The sequence below is a fragment of the Ornithodoros turicata genome, chromosome 5, assembly GCF_037126465.1.
Source record: "Ornithodoros turicata isolate Travis chromosome 5, ASM3712646v1, whole genome shotgun sequence".
In the NCBI taxonomy this organism is placed as follows: Eukaryota; Metazoa; Arthropoda; class Arachnida; order Ixodida; family Argasidae; genus Ornithodoros; species Ornithodoros turicata.
The window spans coordinates 22,921,813-22,944,030 of NC_088205.1; the positions used below are offsets into that span (position 1 = coordinate 22,921,813).

Below are 22,218 nucleotides of genomic sequence, written 5' to 3' on the forward strand. Positions count from 1 at the left end.
CTATACGCGTAGAACGGACACGTCTCCTAAGAGACGTGCCGTATAGCTAACAGATGTATAGGCGCAAAGCCTCTAGAGTCAATACCAGGACCTGTTTACGCGGCTTTTCGAACAGACTCTGTGGCAACATTTGTTATACGTGGGAAATTTGGCGCTGTCGCGTTGACCGCCAACAGGGATCGAGTGGCCCTAAAATACTTCCACGCTGTAGGATGTCTTCGGGACATATTGAATTCTCTTGTTTATCGCTGTGCAGCTTACGTTCGTCAAGCACATATTACTGCGGGCCCTGTTCCAAATGAAATGCCAGCCGTCACCCTTGGCTATATTGGCTTTTGTGCTTAAAGTTTTGCTCTCTTTTTTCCCCTTGATCTTGTTCAACAAGTTCGAGCGTGTGCTATAAAGGTATTAAGGGATGTCCGTGTTTCCACCGCATTGGGGAGAGTTCATTTTGTTCAGTTGTCTTCTTGTTCGGTTGGTGATGTTGACCCTATTTAGCAGGCAGATCGCCCTTCTAGAAGCGATACGGTATACGATACGATACGGCTTGGTACGCCTTGGCTTGGTACCGAATTTGCAGTTAGTCGGAGAGCGCTTCCGTTGTGAAATTTTCCAGGGAGAAACATTTTTTTATTCACACTAATAGTCGGTTGGCGATCGACAGGCGAGGAATATGAAATGTTTTAGTAAACGCCGCGCAGACTTGGACTCAATGTAGCCTTCACTCCACAATTCAGGTACAGGACCGGATACTATGTTACAAGCTTATGTTCTGTTTATGGAGTTCCTGGGTTCCTGAAGTTTGATTAAGATGCTTTAACAGCGTCACCCTAGCTGTTTTCTCCAGTGCTATACTTGCGGATTTTAACTTTTCATCTCGGATTCAGTTCTCCTTCGACCTCTAAACATGGTCATCATCAGAGAATAAGTCGGTCAAAATTTCGGACATGAACAGTTTCTTATCCCATAGGATACGCCGGGCAACTACAATCAATGAAAGAGAAGTTATGATGACATGGGTTGTTTCCCCGTGGTAGCCACAGGACCCTAACCCCACTTCACAGCGGTTAATATGAGAGGATGAATTATCATGAACACGAAGCGACGACAGGTCGGAGTTCTTTCAAGAAATACAGCCAAACAGAGGAAAGACAGTGCCACTTCCGTGGGTTCCTCTTCATTGCGCTATAGAGGTAATGAAAGAACGGTAACAAACAGGTAAAGGTTTGGCGAACGGTCTCAACACTTAAAAAGAAAAAAAAGAAGAGGTAATGAAATGACCAAGCAGGTATAGACACTCGGCACCACGTGCGGCGTCACCGATGACACCATGCATAACGAAAGGAAAGTTAGATATCAAGCGAGCTGGTGGTGACGGTCCATGACTTGAAAACCCGAGACGGTCACAAACTTAGCTGTCTCTGACAGCTGAGTTTGAGACCGTGTTTGTGTTTGTCTGTGATCGTCCTCTTCCTCGTCTCGAGTTTTCAAGTCATGGACCATGCATATAATCGTTGAGTGCTGGAGGTATTGCACACAATTATCAAACAGCATGCTTGAAAGCATTCTTGCAAAACTGGGCAACCGACTCCGTAAAGACCATGGGCTCCAAGCAAAAAGATCCACCGCTTACACCCAGTGGTCCTCAACTTACGTTATTCGAGGGAGCCCGCGATCGTGCCAGCACGACCTCAAGGAATCTACTACACGGGGGCAGCTGTGTATATAGAAGTGGGGGAGGTATAAACTTGATGTGGTTCGTACAAGTAGCGACAAGTAGCGAATTATTTATTCTGTTTAATCGCTTATGTAATTATAATTACTTTAATAGATTATTGTTTCGTTGCATGATGTCGCATATGGAGTTTACCGTATCTGTTCAACTGTTTCGCACTACTTCCTCGAACACTGATGCTCGTAAAATCCGAGTTCATGTACGCAGGGGAGTAGCCCCGAAATTTTTCCGAAGTAGCTCCAACTTTCCCAGTGCTTGGGAGGCTTTGGAAACACGAGAGAAAAGCAAAAACGTGATGCGGAGGAATTTCCGGATTGGGTTGCGGGTTCAGCCCACTGATGAAGACAACAGCAGCTGGCTCTACTCACTACATGCAGTGCGCGTCAACCGTGGCAACCTGGTCCTGCGATCCCGATGTCGATCCCAATGTCAACGATCAAATGTCGAGCACGAGCTACCGATTGCGCGTGACCGACGCTGTCGGTAGGCGAGGATCGCTCGCTCTCGATCGACCTTGCGGGAACGACCCATGCAACTTTTGACATTCCGACGCCGCGTCTAACGATGGCGTGCTTGAATCGCGAGGTGCACCGCACGAGCAAGCGAGTTGTTTGCAACCGATGGCACGTGATGCGTGATGTCACGTAACGAAGGCACCGAGCATTTGGTATTTCCTTGCCTTCTAAACGTGTCCCTTGGGAAGGACGCTGTCGGCTGAGTGTCGGTGCACGAGCGGCTACTCGGACCCAGTCGTTTGGCCTGTCGATTAGCCGAGAGCATTCAACGGATATGGCTGCAAGTTACTTCGCGTGGCTGCCATCGAGGCCAACGCGGTCGGAACCTACAGGTCGACCTGCCTTCATCGCTCTGTGAGGCAGAAGCGGCCTCGGGCGGTGCCATATAAATGACCGTTGATGTGGACTCCGAGGCCGGCGGTGCCCGTATCCCGAACTCATGAGTCTCCTGCACCCCGGTCGTCGCCACTTGCCCTATGACAGAGGCGAGCCGCCGCTCCTCCAGCTCAGAGAGCGATTCTTTCGGAGGAGGACCTCCTCCCGTCCCCCGCGTGTGGTGTGAGATGCGAGCTGCCTTGGCTTTGGTGGCGCTTTTCCAGTCGGTCCACGTCTAAAAGTTCCCATTGAACACAACGTCAATCAAGCAGTGGGATATTGCAGTCATCACTGCTGCCGCGAATTTTTGTTGGTGTTTCGTATCTGATACTAATATATGCACCTTTCTCCACCTCTCGACAGGTTTCACTGCACCACCGCTGGCGTTCAAACGTGCAGCCAGCTCGCACCGCTCCCTATTTCTGTCTTGCGATGTGTAGCCAGCGGACAGCCCACCCGTAAAGAGATTACGGTGCTCCCCCACATAGTCGAGCATAATGTGAAACTGCTCCGAGGTGGGACGTGAAGTGCGGACCGGTGAATCCATCGCAGATAGAGGAAATTATGCGAAAAAGAGAAGCACAGCTTTTGTTTGTTTGTTTGTGTGTGTGTGTGTGTGTGTGTGTGTGTCGTCTTTTATTGCCTATATTTGCTTTTATTTCAAATGCACAAAGTGATATTTGCGAACGCGCTTATGCAATCGCTTTGTCGTCGTCGCCTGGGAGGCGCGTGACGGTGACGTTGAACACGTCGACGGGTTGAACGATGGTAAATAACCCAAGCGCGCAATCGTTAGACGTAACCCGAAATACCAAAAGTGGCAGGTATCGTTCCCGCCTCCTCGATCGCTTCGCCTACCGACACCGTCGGTGGTCCAGAACTAGTACATATTGTAGCTGCTCAACGGATTGGGAAGTTGTCAGTGGTTCCTTTGCCTTTGCCTTTCACTGCATGTATTCATTGTCAGCGGTGGAAAAATGGAAAAATTTGCTAGAGCGGAAAGCTGCTATAGAATGTAGCAAAAAAGAAAAGAAAAAGAAAAGAAAAACAGGGGGGGGGGTTCGGAATAGTTCAGGCTTTCCTCAAGGAAAGGAGGAGCAGTCATGACCGTAGTAACGAGCATTACACACGTTGCTAGCTTATGAGGGTCGGAACCTGCCTGGCGGCAGTCGTTTTCTGGTGGTTGTTAAAAGTTGCTCTTTTTCACGTTCCCTTCTGCTGAGCTCTCCCCGCTGAACAAGCGTGCGCATCGGTCAAACGACAGGATCGTTCACGCGCGGCTCGTCTGGAAGCACAGGAATACCCAATTCTCGGCGCTTGTCGTTCGATGACATCACACACCACGTGCCTTCACTTGCAAACGACTCGATTGCGCGAGCGACGCCCCCCGGAATAGGGCCCACGGTTAGATAACAAGGCTGTCCGACAGCGAGCGTCGGTAGGCGGCCAAGGTTCACTCGCGGGTGCTGAGCTGTACACCGTTCGCGGAACCTCGATTGAGAAACACTGTCTGTTCAGGATATTTAACGTGTCAAAGTACACTTGTACAGTACAATTTCAGTGTAGTTTAGCACGAATAGAACACTGTCTTACACCTGTACATTGATCACATTAATTATTGACTCGCAAACTAGATTTCTCTGTCTTACATCTTGACTTCACTATTTCCTACTAACAACAACAACGGAAATGAGTCTGCGGACGCAGCTGCCATGCGAGCCCATCTTGCGTGCGGCGTTCGCACGCTCCCCGTCTACTTCACGAGAGATGATGCAAAGAGCACGATAAACACAGTAGTTAAGCGTCCGAGGAGCAGGGAACATTGGCGTCGATTCGTCCAATCTACCTCGATACTGCACAAAGTGGATCCGGACCTAGGGTTTCAAATGCCTCCAGCGCTCCCCCGGGCCGTTACCTCCATCATTTACCGGCTTCGTCTCAATGTCCCATATATTCAGGCCGCCTCCTCTTTAAACTTGGGAAGGTTTCCTCACCCAATTGTTCTCAGTGCGGAGCATTGGAAGATAGAGAACATGCTATCGAGGCCCGCCCTCGACACAGCGCGCCTCGTCGTTGAATTGTGGCGGCACTAGCCCGCCTCAACAATCGCCCTTTCTCCGTTGGGAAGGTTCTCGGCTGCTGGCTTGCACATCACCAGGGGACGGCATTGCGCGCGCTATTGTCGACTTCCTCACCGCTTCGATCCTGCTTGACACTATGTGACAACTTCTGTGACACTCTGTGTTCGCGCGGTCTCTGACATTATGAACCAGTGAGTGTTTCACGGTGCCTAACCTCTCCCCTTTCCCTTGCCCCTTTTTCCCCCTTTATGTTTTCTTCTGCTTGACCCAGTCTGCCTATTTCCTGTTTGTTTGTTTATTTGGTTGTTTAATTTCCCTTTTTTCTGGCTCTCTTGTTCCACCCACAAACGCGTTTGGAGTAGCCAGTCCTGACTGGGTCGGGAATAACCCTTCCATATTTTTCTTTCATATCCAATCCAAGAAATACACAGATGATGATCATGATAACAATTTACCTATAATGATTAATATTGATAATTCGCCGCTTTACGTTTACTATAAAAAAGAAGGGGGGGAAAGGCTAGCCTGCGCTGTGGCAACCTTGGGATCAGTAGGCGAACACGCTACCAACTGGGTCAATGAGGCTGGTTACTTATATATCTTGGTGATGATGATGATGACGATGACTAACAGAAGTAAAAAAAAAAGTGTGAAAATATCTTGATAGATTGAAAAATAAAAAAAATATGAAGACCCGACAAAGTCGGGTCAAGCTACTCCGGAACACGTGGATAGAAAAGAAAGTAGAAAAACCAACCCCAAGATGGCCAAGAGGCATAAAAAAAGAACACGCATGGTCCACCTAATCAATGAGTCCAGTAAATGAGATGACCGTAGACAAAACACACCGATGGCTCCACATAGATGCACTGCACAATGTACCCTGTTCTTAAGACAGTAGCCGAGAAACACGGTGACCTCAGAGGGCGCAGAGGTCACTTGATTTCAAAATTGTTTTCAAGTAGCACATAAGTCGTTTATGACACCCTATATTGTACCTACAAAACTTTTAAGTAGGCCAGTAAGATGCATCATGAGAAGTAATTCACACCACAGAGTCATAATTATCTCAGAAAGTTGGATTTATAGTACGCCGCAAAAAGCGACCGTGCGCAGCGGCGGTGGAAAACAGTGCCAGCCTGTGATCTGCTCGAGGCATCGCCCTGACGCTACAGGGGACACGCTTGCTGATTGGTCCAGAGAAATGTTGTCTACTACTCCGCTGTCGTTTGCTACTCGGCTGTTCGGGGTTCTGAAAAAACATTGCTCCTGGCTCCGTCATTATTCGGCCGCTCCTCCTATCCCCAATTCTCCGGGAGAAGCGGCAAAACTGGTTTACGGCGGCAAAGGGACCGGGCGCTGAACCCCACTGACCGGCGAACCAGAACGAGTTCCCCTGTAACGTCATCGGTGACGTTGCATCATACCTTCTCGTCCTCGTTATACCCGGGGTGGCGAGTAAAAGGGGCACCAAAATGCAAAAACTACTTGCTCTCGAATGAAAGTCTGTGTTTCAATTAGTACAGTTCAAAAAAAATTAGTTCAAACAACGCTACCGTTTAGAAGAAAAACGTAATGAAAACAGAGCCCTCTGTGGTGGAGGCAACGAATGGGATCCCCAGGAGGCAAAGCTTGGCGGCATCCAATGAGACAACAGGAGAAGCGACCGCATACCTACCGTGAGTGTGTGGATTGGAACGGGTCCGATTGTAGTGTTCCGTATATCCGCGGCATGATGGGCACTGCTGCATTTTTCAATAGCGATTCACTGAATTGTAGCCCACAACAGTTTTCGCGAATGTTCCACTGACAACGTTTGTCTTGACCTCCTTCGGACAGCAATGCCGGTCCGCTTCGCAACGCGCACTATATTTTTCACTGGGATTGCTCCACTGCGCGGCACGCGCGTGCGCGCGCATATTGGACTAAAAACACCGACGCATGAGCTGAAGCGTCGTTCACTGCTTAGCTCAAAAGCACAAGAGAGTCCGGTATAACTTGGATTGTAGCTTCGTAACCGAATCAAAGTTCCGAACTATGATAACAAGTACGAAATTAACGTAGTGTGTAACGTACTTTGAAGTGAACTCGTTTTTGCATTTTAGTGCCCCTTTAAGGGTGAACGCGCGGAGCCATGTTTATGTGAGTTCTTTCTGGGAAACAAATTGCGGACATCGAAACCTTGCGTGCGATTCGGTAAAATGACACACACACTTTCATTAGACGTCTTAATCTAAAAAAAAAATTTGGATGGCCCTCTGTACCCCTTCAAAAATATATACATATCATCATAGGTTGTACCAGCTCGTGTGGCGTAGTGGTAAGGACGATCTGGGAGGTGACGCGTGTTCGAATCCAGGCACCGGCTGTTCTCTCTGAGGCTTTTCCTTGGGTTTTCCGGCAGTCTCTCCAGGCGAATATCGGCATCAGTTCCCCTTGAAGTCGGCCTAGGACGCATACTAACCCCCCCCTGTCACCCACTCGGTCTTGCTGTATTCTCTCCATCTGTGTACGTCTGTACGCTGCTTACAGCCACACTTGCTTCGCGGCGCTAACAAGGAGTTTAAAAAAAAAGGGAAAATGATCCGGTGTTCGGCGTTTCCCGACGGTGGCAACGGCACCCCAATGTCCAGTACTGGCGACGTTGACCTATGAACGGACCTATGATAGTGCTGCCCTTGAACATTCGTCTGTTTGTTTGCATTTATACATAGTATTATATTGTCATAAGAAAATTTATTAACAAGGCCGATTGGCTGGATATTATATTTGATGGCTGTGCAACGCAGTCTCCCCACCATGCGGGACACGTACTGTCCGCGCCGATTCGAACTGATATCATATCCCACTTTGCTGCGCGAAGGAGTCTTAGCCAGGCCTACAGCCCCGGCTGCGTTTGACCATGGACCTCATCGAGTGACGTAAATTTAGTGATACTGTAAATTTCCGTCTGTGCTCCCAAGTTTGCTCCTGTGATTAAATAAATAGGATCATTATTATGTGCGACTATTTAGCTCTGCCTACGACGATTCATCATCATTAAAATAAAGTGGTTGTTGTTGTTGTTGTTCATTCTGCACGGTATTCAAGCATGCAGAAACGGGAGTGCAAATGGCAGTCCTGCTGACCGCATACCAGCCTAGCCTCCCGCGACGTCCAGTACCTAAGTTATTCGCCGCCTCTAAATAATCGTCCAAGCAAATAAGGAAGAACGGTCTCCAGGGGGCCACGACATTATTTTAAACGCCCGCCAATTATTTTTTTCCTCCATTTGTCTTTCGAAGGGCCAAACAAATTAGTTTGATTTTTACACTATTGACGGAGACAGCAGGTTCCTGCGTGGTGAAGAAAGCTGGCCATAAAGGAGCAAATGATTTGGGCACTGATATGGAACATATAATGCTGCTGTGACGACATCACAGTTATTTTTACGAAGAAAACGCTTTCGAACTTTATTTCGCGATCCTGAAATCTGCGAATAGACTCTTCGAAGTTCGAAGTTGGCCCCGGATGTACGACCACCTCCACTCGAGTAGCTGCCGTATGACGAGCAGAGCAGCCGTAAAATGCATAGGGAATAGCAGTTTTTCAAACCCAGGTCAAGCAAGCCCTGTCGAGGGTCTTCTTCCGTAAGTACCTGTTGCAATTACACTTTGCTCCCATCTCGTAGGGAATAAGCGTGGTTACAACAGCGGCCAGGGCCGAGTGTATACCACATCCGCTCAGGTTCCGAAAAGATCCAGATCGTAAGTTTACCCGGTGATTCCCTCTGAGGTTTTTGCTGGGTTTTCCTGCTGAAGTTTGCACACATGTGTGGACAGAATTCCCCATGAAGTCCCCGACGCGTATACTAACACGATGGAAATTGATGCTCTGAGGCTGGAGTACAGAGAAGGGACAACACACAAGCCTCAAGTGCCTAAGAACAATGAAAGAGGGACGTCACTGAAAAGGTTAGCCAGCTGTAGGACTCGAACCCACATCTTCAGGATTGAATCAGTGAGTGAGTGAACGTGTTTGTCCCTTCAAATGATGCACCCTTGGAAGTCGTTGGGGAGGTGTGAAGGTATTCAGTTTTCTCTTTAGACGTTTTGTAATGGCCCTCGGCGTTGCAAGCGTGTGACGTACCTGTACTTGTGTGTACTTGTGTGTATTTGTTAATAAAAGATGGAAAAGAAAAAAAGTTAGCTTAGCTTAATTGGTAGAGCCCTGCACCGGCAATGCAGAAGATATGGGTTCGAGACCTGCAGCTGGCTAACCTTTTCAGTAACTTCCTTCTTTCAGCTTAAAATCTGATGTCTCCTAATCTCCCGCTGTCTTCTCTCCGTCTATCCTCGTCTGTACACCGCCAATAGATATAATTGCATCGGGAGGAAACACTCAATTAGAAAATCGCGCAACCATTACACCGGCTTCAACGAGAGACCGAAAAAAAAAAAGAAAAAGAAGTAGAAGAAGCATAGCGTTGCTGCCCTTGCTGTCCTTTAATTGTCCGTTGAAACTGTCACCGGAGCAAGTAACACGAGAAGGCCGCCTATCGTTGCTTTTTTACTCCAGAATACCGATTTTCTACTGTTGTCCACTGTGACTATGGAAATATTCACCTAAGACGAATTGAAAATTGATTTATTTTATCCCATTTCGCAAAAGATTTGCCAAATAGCGCAGGACGCCTGACTTTTCAACGATCGGAAAGCACACTCTTATTATTAATAGCGTGATTGACACCATATTTAGAGAATATTAACATTCTACTCAGGTCATTCAAAATACCGGGGTTTTTCCCGTTGAAGAACCAGCCATAACATGCACAAGACGTGCAGACGACAAATCCAACGGGGGCAAATGTCCTCCGGTTATTTCCTCAACGCTCGTCTCATCGTCCTGCCAGAATACAATAAACGAGGTTTTCCCCTTCGTAGTACATCCCCAGCAAAACGCACGAGGAAAAAACCGCGATCCCCTTCAGACAAGCGAGCAGTTATACAATCTCTGCTTAATGCGCGGCGCGGAAAAAGCCACCATGGAGATGCAACTGTGTGATGGCAAGGCCGATTTGCTTCGCAAGATTAAAAGGAACGACGTAGCCGGCCGTCAATTGGCGATGTTGCAATCTTCGTCTGTGACTCGACAGAGTTGAGGAGCTGCTTGCTTCTGTGCGGCGCTGTCGCGTTTGTCTTTCGTGGCCGTTTATCAGGACGAATGCAGATGACGCCCCCGTGTCCGATGCCCCGGTCGGAAACATTGTCGCACACCTCATCTTATTGGAATTTTGCCGCACCATTTATCTGGTACTGTTGTCGCGTCGTGTTGCATCCAGTGCTCCAAATACTGTATAAGTGGTTAAATTCGCGGGCTCACTAATTCGCGAATTTTGGAGGAGCCTGGACCAGACAATTATTCGCGGAACCTTAAATTCGCGATACCGAGATGCGTCGACCCTGCATCGGACGTCTTAGGTGCCCTTCAGCGTGAACTTCCAGGAAGAAGTTACCAAGAGGTACCACAACTGGGTAAATAACCCGTTGCATTTGTCTTCGATTTGAGCCGTTCTGATTAAGAGGGCTGCGATTAGGGGGTCCTTACTCGGCTGGTATCTGGGCCATTGCCGCGCTGTCTCCCGTCATTCTTGTCACCACATCGAGCAGGTACGATTGAGACTCCATATAGTGATGAGGCAACTTTTACAAGAGCCGATCAGCGTGGCAACGTGCTTAAAACCCATACACGCTTGCTGGATGATCCAGGCTTGAGGGTTGAGGACGTGGATCATATACTTCAAGACTGCCCGAGGTACAGTGCACACCGTTGTACCCTTGTGTCGTCCCTGTCCCGGCTGGATAATCGGCCATACTCCACCGAAAAGGTTCTTGGGTGGTGGCCAGCAAATCAGCTGATAGCTGCCGTGCGCGCCCTTGTGCAATTTCTCGTCTCGACGGACCTCTCTGACAGATTGTGACGCTCTTTGTTTTTATGCATTGAGATTTCGCTTTTGGTGCCAAGCTAGGTGGTGATGTTCTCATTTATTCTGTTTCCATTCTGTTGCAAAGCGTCGAGTTTTGTGTAATTTCCCTTTCTTTTCTTAATAACGCGTCCTGGAGTAGCCACTCCCGAGTGGCTCGAGACTAACATCTCAATTTTTTTCTTTTAAAAATCAATCAATCAATCAATCCAGGCTTACAGGGAGCTGAAATCACGGGACGCGGACATCCACACGGGATTCGTGAAGGCTTGACTACTGTCTCCACCTACAACGGATAAGACCTGAACACATTGTGAGGCAATGCAGTGTAATAGCGTAAAAGAGAGAGAGACGCGAACATAAGTTACCCCCAGCGTCCTGGTCAAATTTTTTCCATATTTCGTTCGCGCAGTTTTCTGTCATTCGTTCGAATATTTCGCGGAACATTAAATTCGCGAAGAAAAGAGTGCTCGCGAATTTCGCGAAAATTAGTTCCTCGCGAAAATTACACACTTATACTATAACAACTGCTGGAATATAACAATTGGTGGAACAGTGCCGAAATGCTAAATGTTGCTCAAAACTTATTTTCACAAGCAACACGAATTATCATTGGCTGACTTTTCTTTTTACCGCATTGTATCATAAACGTTGCCATATTTTTCATTTATTTAAAAGATACTGCCGGCCGACCTTTGAGGGCTAAGGCAGGTAGCATGGTGGATAATACACAACAATACACAACAATACACACACGCGAGAACCACTACAGTTAGTTAGAACCTTCACGAGAGCTGACGAGAAAGCACACAGTGCTGGGTATGTTAGTCACGTTTGAAGGCAGTTTATTCCCCTCAACCCCCACTACTACCACTCGTAGTTCTGGTATGTATGGGGAGGCTCATTATTTCACTCCCCAAGTCACTTCGAGCAATGGGGTAGAATATCGCCCCTGGCGATGAAACTCCCCATTCATCGTCTCACGATAAAGTTGTTGTTGTTATTCCACTCGCGAACAGTACGTGAAAAGAAAAAAAAAAAAAAAAATCAATAACGCTTTCTTGCATCGAAACTCACAGATCAGTTTATCATGCTTCTGTATTATTACATAAATCTGATGGTTGGTTGGCAAAAAAAAAAAAAAAAGAAAAATATGGAGATGTTGGCCCAACTCTACATTGGGCCGATACATGTACCAGTGAACCAATGAAATCATGCCAACTAATGCGTATACCGTGCTTCTGCCTGGTGGTACGACTCGTGTTATACCTTAAGTAGTCATTAAATTTAAGTCCGATTTTACCATTTACTAAACTAAGCAGTTTAAGTGCGTGACTTTTCTTCGATGAGCTAGCGGGGGCACTCCAGATACCGCGCACTACGATGATATACTTACTATGCAACTGGGTTTTCCGGCAGGCTTTCCAGACGAATGTCGGCACAGCTGCTCCTGAAGTCGGCCCAGGACGCAAACTAACCTCCCTGTCCCCCCACTCCTTCCTGCTGTCCTCTCTCCATCTCTCCACATCTGTACGCCGCTCATATACCAACGCCACGTTGCTTCCTTGGGCCAACACGGAACCTAAAAAAGAAAAAAAAAGCGTAACTAGTGCGTGTCCCGTAATTATTTTCTGTGTGTTCAATCATAGAGGTACTTAATATATGTGTCAACTTCTGGTGCTTCCGACCCATTGAACTCTTATCACTGTATTATTATAGCACGTATTATTCAACTCTGGTAATGCCCTTATCACCCGGGCAGCGCTACCCGCGGTTATATTTTATTTGTACTTTTTCTTTTTTTGAGTTGCAGAATTGGTAGGGTGCCGAATTCAATTGCTCCATATTTTTTTTTATTTACTTATCAGCTTATCTACCCGCGGTTAAGGCAACCGCGGTTCGCCGCAGTAACACAGCCGACCGAACGGAGCTTACGCCGCTAACCGCGGTTATGGGAAACCGAGCTTTGCAACTTCGGTTTCGCGATTCCGATTTCACGACGTCAATACGCGTGTAATTCCCGGAAATAATCATGTGCGTACCTGGTATTTAATGATTGTTAAACTTTTTAATTACCATTATGCCATTTTCTTTTCATGATATGCAGCGTAATCAAAATATACCTGGCCCTTGTGTCATAATCACGTGGTCACTGCTAGAACGTCACAAAGTGTCGTGTGACACCAACTTTAACCAGTAATTAAGCTGTATGCCTCGACGCCGTGATATGTAGTTTCTAATCTACGTTACAGGATCATATTTATTACTTCACTCATTTTCTTCTTTTTCTTTTTTTCCTACAGAATTCTCACTGACGAAGTCACTGCCAAGGCGAAGCCCCTTACTTCAGTAAAGTAAGTGAAACTTCCGTTTTCGAAAAGTTCGTTTCCCTCCTTTCTCTGTGGCCAGCTCGATCCAGATTAGCAGCTAAGCTTTCCATCCTTTTCGGCTAACTGTTGCGACTGGTTAAAGCTCTTCATCGCCTCTTTGGATAATGACGCAACATATGAAGCGTGTAGAATTTGAGCTTTTTTTTCTTTTTCTTGCAGCTTGAGCGTCTTTCTTACTTTTGAACGTTTTTTTCTTCCCTATCAAAGGAACTCTAATTAATAAGCACGTGTTTACTGTTTCACACAGTGAAAGACAACAAGAAAGACATTATTTAAGCAACTGATGACGTGTTTAGTTTGATAAATAATTGGGAGTAGATTTACTTTGTGTTTAGTTTGATATCGTTGGAAAATGACTTGCACACGTGCCACACGGGCATGAAAAATTACATGAAGTCGTTAATGCGTTAAGTTTCAGTGTCGTTTGTGCACAGTTCCACACGAACAGCTTTAATGGCATTTTCTGTCTAATGGGTTCCTCACAACTCATTCGCCTATGAAATTCCTCTTCTTTCCACCAATCGCTGATGTGGAATAACAATTTCAGTTTGCATAAAAGCACTGTCTGCTGTACAACTAATGAGCAGATGGTGGCTTCTTAATGGCGCACGACAACGCCGAAAGCAGACACAATTGTCAATTTCGATCGTTCAAGCCGGTAGTTGTCAAATACGTTAGTTGACCTCGTTATTCAAACGTCCTTATCCACATGGAAATCAACTTAATGTTATTATTACATCTCTGTTACGTTCAGGGGGGTTTGTTTTCTCATCTTTGTTTTTTGAAATTTCATGCAGTCCTGCAAGCTTTCGAACAACGTTTTTGACAACATTCATGTTCACGTTTTCATCACCGGTGGTGACACCTCGCGCAGCATCTCCGACAGCGGTGATAAACATTACGCGCGTGAAAGCAGACCGTAAGATGCCCCCTTCATAACCGAGTGTGCTTCTTCGGGGGGGGGGGGGGGGGATTTATTGGCAGAAAAAAATAAGAAAAATGAAAGGGAAAAGGTCAGCCATGCAGCACGCCGGCTTGCTATTCCCTAAAAAAACAAAATAAAATAAAAAGCGGGAAAGCTCTTCACACTGCTTGCGCTCGGGCTTTGCACCTTGAAGCGATACATCATACATCATCTACAGCATATGCTTGTGTCGATGGCAACACGTCACGAAATTACGTATACTATCACAAGCGGCACGCTTTCTATAACAGTTACAGTTATGGAGCAATAGCACTCCATCATATTTCGTTATAGTCTATGAGTGTGCTGCGGTTACGCATCCCTCGCAATGGAGCAGGTAGCGCCTTTAATGGCTGCTGAACGTTCCAAGCTTTATTATTTTTTGTTCCTTCCTAATCTATATCTCTCCATCCATCACGGTGTTGTATGCACTTTGTTACACGTGGTTTGCCTACATGCAGGCGCCTTAGCTTCTTGAGTACCGCGCGCAACGTGAATTAGATAACATTTGCTGACGTCAAGCTTCAGTAATCTGGCGGTAGACTGGTAATGCACCGAAGTATAATACTACCCCGGGCAGTCTCTACCTTGCGTCTTCCCTCGGACTGGACATTCGTGCCTGCACTGCACTGGTTCAATTGACATTAGTTTCAATGATGATGAAAGACCGCCCGTACGGGGTGCGTTTCTTTATTCAACTCGGGTAACCCTCGGGTAAGTAGGTGGCGTACGAGGGTAAGCCGTCGCGTGACCAGAGGGTGACAACTCCCGCGTTGAATTTTCGTCCAACGGGGGTTCCTCTCAAAATGGCTGCCGAAGCAGACGCTCTTTAGGAAGTGCTGCGTATGGGCGCGGCGGAATTCGTTCGTTCTTCGCGGCACAATATTTCTGCACTGATCTGCTGTTTGGTGTAGGTGTCACGTTTTCGCCAGGTAGGCTGCTTTCAGTAGTCAAGTTCCGCCTGAGAATATGTATACATAGAAAATTGACACTAGGGACCGAGTTCAACCGAATAACAAAAAACAAAAAAAAAGCAAAAAATGCGTGATGCAAACATGACAAAATTCGAAACGCGGGAAAAGGAGGAGGTATAGGAATGATGGAGAGTCAAGGACGAGGTCAGACGAATATTCTGAGACGACGTTTGAAGGAGGGATGAGCAGGCACTTGGCAGGACACTAATACAATAGGCAGCATTCCCGATATCAAACCCGAAAGACGTTTGCCAGTTACTGGACCCTCGGAACAAATTCTCGTTCATGTAGGCAGCTAAAATTTAGATAATTTGATTTTTTAGGTAGCGTGCATGTGACGTCACAGCCTAGCTTTACTCGTGCTTTTTCCCTCTTTCTGGTGAACCGGCGCACCCCGCCTATACGCGTGCTTATTTTCCCTCTTTCTGGAGAACCGGCGCACCCTATCACACCCCACCTATAGTTTCGTTCACCGTCTACTTTGAGCAGCATGCGACAGGTTCAAGCAACTGAATAAAGAGCATTCCGCGCTACAAGGCTCAAAATTTAGGCACTTGAAAATAGCTTCCACAGCTGGGTTCTCTTAAAAATAGGGACAACTTGTCCAAGCGAACAGCACTCAGAAAAAAGTAAACAACGGCCGCGCTTCATCGGATAATGACTTCAAATTACATGACCGTAATAGGAGGCTGGAGCACTGCGAATCAATTACTCCTTTTGTTGCGTTGTTATGCGCAAAAGGTCTTCCATGCAACTCGTCGCAGGGCCAGACATCCACAATACGCAATCAAATGTGTGCATTGAAATTGGCTATGAAGCTCCCCATTCATCATCTTAAAGATAAAGTTGTTGTTGTGCATTCAATTCAAACCAGAAGTGTGACCGATCAAAACCAAGTGAGCAATGAAATCTTAATCGCACTTACCATTAATTTATGTGAATATAGTCCAGAGGCCGGGAGTAGTCATCTTTAGTAATTCTAACGCACCGGCTAACAACATATACATGAACAATAAAACTTGACCTTTGGGGTCCCCATCTTCAGAACCTTGGTACCCGAAACGTCAAGTTTTATTGTTCATGTATATGTTGTTAGCCGGTGCGTTAGAATTATTGAACATTCATTTATGACAGAGATTAACCCGTGGGCAATACGGATATGTTCAATTAGCTCTTGTAAGCTTTCATTGTTGAGTTCACAGTGCAGACACCTGATCGTCTAAATGAAAAGCAAACTACGCATGGCTTGTCGTCTGCTCGACAAAATTGGTGCGCATGACGTCAGAACTCTCGCTAACCCATCTGCCGAGCAGGATAGCCGGGAGTTGGTACCCCCGCATCCCCGCCAGGTGACCGGAGCTGAATTTTCGCCGGCGGGTTATGACATCATTTCCGCTAACCCTGATTTTTCGCCCACCGAAGGCTACTTCCAAGCTACCCGGGTTGAATAAAGAAACGCACCCCACGTGTGACAGGGGTATAACACTGTAAGGTTCCACCAAAGGCAGTTGGGTTCAGCTGCGAACGGCTAGCCGGACGTTAATTGCTATGCAGCCGACGGACGCTGACATCTTCAGCGGAACGAGCTGCCCACTACACAAGTTGTTCAACGAGGCTGGAGAGGTTGTTGCGGCGACTCATCCCCTTTTTCTTGGCCTCTCTTTTTCGGGCACGCGAGCGCCGCGCCGCCGGTGGCACCGGTTATAGAGCGGGCTGCCTGAACAGTAGCGGTATCTTGCCTTGCGGTATACGAGAAGCGAGTTTTACGCAGCCGCTGAAAAGTGATGCTCTTCATGATGGAGAAATACGGCGAAGCGGTCCCTGCCACTGAAACTAATATCTGTTAAATAACGGCTTAGTAAGTATATGCTCCAGTCACTGGATATGAACATGGACATGACGCCAAACCTGTACCCAAACCTCTACCACCAGTGTAGTAGTTCCGACGTTTACCGCTTCACAAAGTATTTGGCGCTACTTCGCATCTATTCGTAACAAGAACAACAGATAAACATAATGATGATGAATATGGAAATTCGCCACCATCGCCATCGTCATCTATTTGTAGCCGCATTACTTGCTGATACAAACCGAATCCAGTGGCAGTGGCAAGACGAACAAGAGGGTTGCGCGAGCAAAGCTGACTGTGAGCAGAACACCATAGCCGACCGTGAACAAGAGAAACTGTGGTAATCACGATCAGGACATTATACAGGTCATTTCCTCAGACGTAAAGTAGCGCTTCTAGCGGCGACTATGGTGACTACCTTTTAACGCGGCATTCCCATAGGTGGTAAGGTTAGGTCCACTGTATCTGTATAGTAGGTTCATCAATACCACCACCACCACCGCAGCACGTCGTGGATTCAGTACTCGGGTTAAACTGCTTCTTGGCGGTCTAATTGGCAGTGCCGCCAATTCTCGCCTGGAATAATGCGGTTGTCACCTGGTTCGCGCTGGTGCAAGCTAGCTAATCAGTCTTATACTTGACAGCGTCCATAGTAGTACGTAGAAGAGCAATGTTCAAGTATCCGGCCGATAGAGATCCACAACAGAGAGAAGACGGCTGAGAGCATCCAAATTTTAATCAGACGAGACATTCATGCAGAAGGCAGTACTTCTTAAGGTCAAGCATCCATGCAAATTACTGCACCTGTCGATGGCATCGTGGTTCCCGCGTCTGGCGCGTCCGTGGTGTTTCGGGACACATCTCACATGTAGATATATTAGCGCCTTTCGGACCTGTTTCATCAGTTGCGGTGCCAACACAATCCCGCGTGCCTTGACGGGACCCGTATCTTCTTACCGTGCTTCTTGTTTCCTACCGCAAGAGCAACAATGGGCAACAAAACACCACTGAGAGCTTTTTAGAAGTATGATTTCACGTCAGGTATGCGAAGCCGGTTATCAGCTTCCCTTAGAGCGACAGGAAGTGAATTTTGAAAGGTCATCACTGCATGTTCCTCCAGTAGGTTGTATCGAAGTTTCATTCGCGAGACGCACTGAAAGAAAGATTGGATTATGAAATGGGGAAAGGGGGAAACGATGTACAGGGATTATGAAGGATGTTTCTGATGTACGGTTGTCACGCCAAGGGCAAAGGCTTGCAGTGTTTCTGACTGTCTGGCAACCTTAGTATGGGGACGGTGCGGCATATTACTTTTCGTAGTCTGCATCGCTCATACGCTGCAGAAATTGTTGAAATAGTGTACGCATTGATGGTACTCCATAAATTTCCTGCGATTACGCAGTTTATTGTTCTTTTTTTTCTTTATAGTATAGGGCAATCGAGAATCAATTTATTCGCAGTTTACATTAGTAAGTACACGACCCACTTCTAGCGTGCGCCCTATATACCTATAGCACACATGGCACACCTCTATATATCACTCTCTTCGCTGCTTGACGACCCCTTTGTATCCAAAAATTCCTCGCGCAGTTCAGCGAGAGTGTACTGGACTCCTCCATGAAAATTTGGATCGTGCGCCTTCTGTGCAACCAAGGCTGTGAAGTGAACTTCGCTAGACAGAATGATTGGTTGTTTAGCCTGTTCGCTGCTTTGAAGATATCTCAAGAGGCCTTTTACCCGAGGGCACTTTGTTCATCTAAGAAGTTTAGTAAAAATCCTTCAGCACAGGTGTAATATAGCAATCGCTTTTAAGCTCGGCATTGTTCTGCATCCTGGCTTTGCATCCTCCGTTATAGGAAAATTCATTGACGGTAACAACATACAACACACCCGAGACGCTACCGTACAACATGCAGTTACAACTAGAGAATATTATATGTACGTTCGTTGAACCTTGCGTATCCAATAGATGTTCCTCGTATATGTCGTTCGCAGAGAGTGCTCCTGTGGTTCTGTGCTGTGGTCGCTCGCAATTTGTAACAAAACCGCAAGACATACGCCGCCACATCCAAGAGCGTTTCCAAATAACTACATATATCTCGATGTCAAAAATGGGTTCAGTGAGTTTCGTCATCACCCGCAGGCCGTGTTGTTCTGTTGTCTTTGATTTTCATAGTTCAGTGTCGGTGTCTTGTGTGACGTTGCTCTCATTCGGCCACTCAGAAGGGTCATATTTAAGCCACTGAGGACCGTTCCGCCTTAGACCTTCGAACACAACACGTTGTGCTGAGATACCTATAGTAAGTGTGTCTGCCGGGTTGTCTTCGCCAGTGCAGCGTCTCCACATGAGAGGGTCGCAAGTTGTCGCACTTCAGCAGCACGATTGGCTACACGCAACATAGAGCTATTGAAGAATTGGTCCAGTAGCATGGGAGTCCAAGGAAGAAAACAGTTTTGATATATACAGGGTGTCCCAGAAAACGTGTCATTGAATTATAATAAAAAAAAACTGCACCACCTAGAATCATGCGGTCAACGGCATTTGTTCTTAGTAGGTTTTTACCACCTCCTGATGTGAATCTCGTGTAACGTAATTTTAATTATGTAAATTTTTGCGAACTGAAGTCTGAAATTTGCCAAAGGTTACTGTTTTTCCCCGCCAATGTGAAGAGCGTGCCTAATTTACGGACGGCTCAACCACGAGGGGAAGTGGTCGGCCATCAGTGGTTTCAGATGGCCATCATCTCTCACATAAAACATCGTCAACATGCGCTGAGCTTTATGCTGTTCTTTTCGCCTTGCGGAAAATTACTGACAGCCCCGTTCGCTCCTGGGTCGTTTTGACAGATTCCAGATCTCACTGCAATGTGTGGCAACTATGGGACTTCGCGGCTTCCTCAGTCCTGTGGTCATTGAAATTCTACAAGTATACAAGAAAGCAAGCGTACAGGGCCACTCTATCGTCTTCCAATGGATCCCAGATGTATGTGTGTGTGTGTGCGTGCGTGCGTGCCTAATTTACTCAAATTAATGATAATTGACAAGTATACTCAGGAGCTATCCCACCAGAAAAAATAGCCGAACATCATGCTCTACGGAGCTGCCTGCGAATAACGCGCGCCGAATTTTTCTGCGCAATCGTTGTCAGTCCGAAGAAAGGAGGTTGGAGACTCAGCCCCACACCGGCATCGCAGAAAAAGATGACAGGCATGGCTTTCTCTGGGATCATGCTTTCTCTCTCCCAATTTCAGGAACTGTCATGTTTTCTACTATCACTCTGTGGGCTGGATTTGAAACCTCCTTTCGTCGGACTGACAGCGATTGCGCTCAAAAAGTCGTAACGCGTTATGGCCCGGTGCTCTGAAAATCATTATGTTCGGCTAGTCTTTCTGGTGGGATAGCTCGTGAATATCGCTGTCAATTATCATGAATTTGAGTGAATTCGGCACGCTGTTCATATTGGTGGGGTAAAAAAGTGACCTTTACTTGACAAATTTCCGAGCTCAGTTCGCAAATATTTACATAATTAAACTTACGATACATGGCATTCACATCATGAGGTGGCAAAAACCAAGTAAGAACAAGTGCCGTTGACCGCATGATTCTAGGTGGCGTAATTTTTTTATTATAATTCAATGAGACGTTTTCTGGGGCACCCCGTGCAGTTCATCAATCTTGCTGCTACAAGAGCATGCCCATGAGCCCAGATCTCGGAAGAGTCAGCCGTTTTAGTGGAGCAACCCCGGTCTTTGGGACTAATAAATGAGTGTTTCAAGATGACGTCTGAACTTCAGGCTCGACATATAGACTGCTGCCCAGGCACGTACGTGTGCTGGCATCGGAGAAGGCATGAGAAAGCTTTTGCTCCGCTTGAAATTTCTGGTCCGAACTGCGTGGCGTCAGGTGAGCGAAAGCCACGCACAAGCGTCCGCTGATTCTGGTTTCCATAACTGTACGGATAGTTTTTCCATGGTAGAGTTGTGTCTCTCGTCTCTTGATTTTCCTTGGAATTGTATTGCGTTTATTTTTTATTGTTTTATATGTGCGTGATTGTATGATTGTAAACTATAGGAGAAGTTTCACTGTACTCTGATTTTTACGTCTAGAACGTCAGACTATACGTTCCAATTGATACAAATTTTAAGGTTTCTAGTCTCCGCGTTGGCTATCTCATTATATTCTGTTCACCATGGGACTTATCTGAGGGACGACGCTGATGCTTTTTAACTTCAATCGATGTTGATTTCATTTCATGCAACTCAGTGAATTTCAAGTAGAGCGTTCAATGTCGTTTGTTCACTCTAGGGAGGATGAGACCGCGGAAAACCAGCGGTGTGTACTGTTTTATTCATTATATATAATGAATGTCTGCTGTCTTGTCTATAATTAGAATCACTGACAGTCGCATTAGTTCCATGTTCAGAATGTGCGTTCATGTTATGGGAGTTCTGTTTCGCCAAGTGACTGTGTTAGAGATTCTGATTATGCTTATCGATTAGGGCAGTGGCGCGTACGCATTTGTCGGGACGATTATTTATTGCGTTAGATATAATTACAAGTACGACGATGAAATCATAGCAGTCGTTTGTGTCCCCTTCTTTTTTAGGCCCAGCATTTACAGTTTGTTTCTTTCACTAGGCTCGGTCATATAGTTAATGCAAGCGGAAAACGTTTAAAAAAATAGCATATCATAATTGGGAATCTTCCACGTCGCGGCAGCTTGGGAAATGGAGCACAGTTGGTATAAACGATATGGATAGGTCAAATAACATTTGTAGCGTTACTTGAACTTTGCTTCTGCCCGTGCTCCGTGGAGGACACTGAGGACGTTCTCGTACACTGTTCTAACGCATCTCGAAGGGCTACCACGAAATCTGCTCTCGACCGACTGATCAACCGCAACTTTGACCTCTGGGTCTTTGGCCACCTGACATGAGTGATGCTGATGATGTGGGTCCAGAAGATGTGGGTTCGATCCCTACAGCTGGCTAACCTTTTCAGTGACTTTCATCTTTCACTGCTTATGGGAGTAGCCGAATTTGTCGTGTGACGAATTCCATCTCTTCCTATTATTATTATTTTTTTTCGTGAACATCAACACCCCGTGCACGCAGATGTCTGCGCGCCGCTGTTGCTTTGAATATGAGGAGGGGGGGGATATATTTAACGCTGAATGAAAGAAGAAGAAAAAAAAAGGGAAAGGTTAACCGTGGTGTAGGTTTGCTATTCCCAAAAGCGAACACAAACGAACAAAAGGAAGATGAAGCAGTAGAGACACAGAAAATTACGAAGAAATACAGTAAACGACAGCTCCCTCACTAATCGTCGTCGTGCAAACAGTCATTCAGGAGGCATCAGAGGGTACCGAATAGT

At 46.5% G+C, this 22,218-nt stretch overlaps 1 protein-coding gene across 10 annotated transcripts in view; it reads left to right on the plus strand.

Annotated features, from left to right (window-relative positions):
- LOC135394227 (nuclear receptor coactivator 2-like) overlaps positions 1-22,218 on the plus strand; it is a 501,016-nt gene that overhangs the window by 75,673 nt on the left and 403,125 nt on the right. For 9 of the 10 annotated variants that reach the window (XM_064624847.1, XM_064624849.1, XM_064624853.1 and 6 more), the window contains exon 2: positions 12,972-13,022. The gene's annotated coding sequence lies outside the window, so the exon portion shown is untranslated. Of the gene's footprint in view, positions 1-10,203; positions 10,220-12,971; positions 13,023-22,218 lie in introns of those variants that run through there. The other variant, XM_064624848.1, reaches the window with a different exon arrangement.